Source organism: Triticum aestivum, chromosome 6A, assembly GCF_018294505.1.
Source record: "Triticum aestivum cultivar Chinese Spring chromosome 6A, IWGSC CS RefSeq v2.1, whole genome shotgun sequence".
NCBI lineage: Eukaryota > Viridiplantae > Streptophyta > Magnoliopsida > Poales > Poaceae > Triticum > Triticum aestivum.
This window is the reverse complement of record NC_057809.1, coordinates 354,368,401-354,371,735: the sequence shown is the minus strand read 5'-3', so window position 1 is coordinate 354,371,735 and position 3,335 is coordinate 354,368,401.

Here is a 3,335-nt window from a genome sequence, read left to right as displayed (position 1 = left end):
GCCTCGCGGGCCTCGGCGGGTGCGGGCGGCGATGTGGTCTGGGGACGCCACGTGGCAGCTCCCGGTTGGGGGCGGCGGCGGATCCGGACACGTCCGGCCTGGGATTTTTGTCCGGCGGGCGACGGAGTGGAAAAATTAGGGTTTCGGAGAGGGAGATCCGGATTTCGGGGAAGGTGTTTATAAATAGAGGTAGAGGGAGCTAGGAGAGTCCAAATGAGGTGCGGTTTTCGGCCACGCGATCGTGATCGAACGCCCTAGATGATGGAGCAGGTTTAGGTGGGTTTTGGGCCAAAATGGAAGGGCGTTGCAACACACACGAGGCCTTTTCGGCCCCTCGGTTAACCGTTGGAGTATCAAACGAAGTCCAAATGATACGAAACTTGACAGGTGGTCTACCGGTAGTAAACCAAGGCCGCTTGGCAAGTCCCGGTCCAATCCGGAAATGTTTAATCCCCACACACGAAAGAAAGGTAGAAAAGACCACCGGAGGAGAACAAAGCACCGGAATGCAAAACGGACAACGGGGAAAATGCTCGAATGCATGAGATGAACACGTATGCAAATGCAATGCACATGATGACATGATATGAGATGCATGACAATGATAACAACACACGGAGACAAAAACCCGAACCCGAGAAAATAAAATAACTTAACGCCGGAAACAACAAGAGTTGGAGTACAAATTGGGAAAGTTACATCCGGGGTGTTACAAGAGGGGATCAATGGTTTCTGTGGTGTCCCTAGGGAAAAGGGGATGGATGGTTTATGTGATGTCCGTAGGGAAGAGGGGATTGGCGGTGATGGATTTGGTATGTTGTACCAAAAGGATTACTCAATGACACTGGAGTACCCATCTCCAGGGACTCTCCACGGGGGATAAGGGCCACTGCGCCATCCATTTGGTGCAGGTATACCGCGAATGCCTCCCTCGGGCTCTCTGTGCTGCCCGGCCTGTCCGGATGATGCGCACCCATCGATTTGCCTCGGGGGTCCATGATGGGTGGACCGCAGGCGTGGTTGGGGCCACCATCATGTCGTGGCTTTCTACACACCTGCTCGCGCCCTCCTACGTGTTGCCCCACATGCGACGTGAGGCTGGTTCACCTGTCAGCGTCCGTCAGCCCCGAATGGTCTGCGTCACTCGCGTTCACGTGAGCTGGCTATGTGTCCAGGTCTCTCACGCCCGGCAACCAGCCATGCACGTGCGACTGTGACTTTACCCTCATCCAGGAAGTTCCCCTCGCGAGAGCCGCTCACGCGCGTGCGGCGTTCTTATTGCCTCCTGGCTGGATGGTTGGCTCGCATGAGCCGGGCATACACGTGTGTCTGGCTCGCTTGCCCCCTATTGGGATGTTTGGCTTGAGCCATTCAGCTAGGTGTTGTGATGCGAGCCAGTTGCCCACGCGGGGCATCTGACTAGTGGTGTTTTGCTTTGGCCGTTTAGGAAGCTGGTACATTGACGACTGTCCAGGGTGGGCTGGGATTACACTACTGGGAAAAGGATTATAGGTGGCCTCGAATGAGTGATGGGCGCGCCCAGGAACCCGCCATTGCTATTTTTGCAAAAAATAGCAGTGATGGGTAAAAAAAAATAATTGCTACACGCGGTGGGCAACAGGTAGTATCCGCCACACGTAAACTCTTCCAAATTAGCCCACGGGATGGAAACAGCAATGCCGGGCAAGTTATCAGTGCCCGCCATTGATTTGTCATAAAAAATGGCAGGCATGGAAAACACTCGCCACAACTACATTTCGGCAAGCCGCGTCAAAAATTTCCGAAATTTGAAAAAGCTGCACTAGCGGGTGATGTGAGCCGCCCATCACACATGTCCTAAACACGAAAATTCTTGACAAATCATAGGAAAACAACCCAAAATAGTTTTGAAGCTTCCACTGGTGTGTGTTAATCATGAAAAAGTTTGGAGTTGGATTGATTTATGAAAGTTGACTTCAATTAGGCAGGCGGCGGTTTCTGTTCAAAACCCTCACACTTCACTAGAGAGTGTTCAGTTTGCGCTCAAAGTGCATCAAGTTTTTGTTGTAACGCTCTGCAATTTTTACGACACCCCACAGAGGTCTAGTAAAGACACCATGTAATTTAAAAAAAATCGGACCTCGTGTGCTTCTCAAAGATTTTTTTTGACTTTTTAGTGTGGCCAGAAAAGCAGCTAATGCTTTGAAAATAACAAACAAACTCAAAATGTGGCAAAGTTTGAGCATGGGGCTTCCAAAGTTTTGTATTAATCATAGAAAAAGTTTGAAGTTTAAGTGGTTAAAAAAGTCAACTTCTGTGTGGAAGACGATTGTTTTCGTTCAAAATGCAGATACTTATTCGAAGAGTGTTTAGTTTGTCATAAAGTGCATCAAGTTTTTGCCGTAACGCTCTCAAATTTTTACCACGCACTACCGGGGTCAAATGAACACACCATGGCAAAGTTCATCGTTCTAGGAGCTCGTTTGCTAGTTAATTCCTACAAAATAATGTTTCAGACCTATTTTGTGTCCGAAAAATCAAGTCAATTAATCAAAAATAGCAAATCAACTTCAAAAGTGGACACAATTGAACATGGGGCTCCCATAAGTATGCATTAATCATGGAAAAAGTTTCAAGTTGAAATCATGTACAACAATTTCATCCTATACTAACAAAAAATTGAAAACAATTATTATGGCGGGCCTTTCAAACCGACTGCCACTCGTATAGTACTTTGTTATGGCGGGCTCCTTCCTCCGCCCACCACTGCTCACTCCACACACATAACCCTCCCCGCTCACTCGACCTGGACTTATTCATTATCATTTCTCATTAGTTCTTCTCCTCTCCCCTTCTACGCGCTCCTGAATCCCGCCGCCGTCCGTGCAATCCACCAGATCGAGCCTCCTTCTGCGCTGTCGGCTGCTATGACTACCGCCGGATCCGCCTTCCATGCCATCTGCCACCTAGACCGCTAGAGCCGCAGTCCGTCCTTACTTTCATTCATCGTCATCCTCCATCGAAGCCGCCGCTCACAATATACTTTCTCCCTTCCAGTCCGTCGCTGCCTCTAGATACTTTCTGGATTGGCTTTAGGTAGGGTTAGGCTTTGCCTCTAGATATTTCCTAAGTTAATTTAGGCTTTAGGTAGGGTTAGGGTTTGCCCCTTGATATTTCCTAAGTTAATTTAGGGTTTAGGTAGGGTTAGCCTCTTGATAATTGTTTTTGCAATGCAATAGATAGTGGAAATGTTGTTTGCATTTTTTTGCATTGCAATAGAAAGTGGCAATGTTAGAGTGACATTGTATCTATACATGTTTTTGTGTGCCATTTGTACATGTTCTAATTTATTTGCA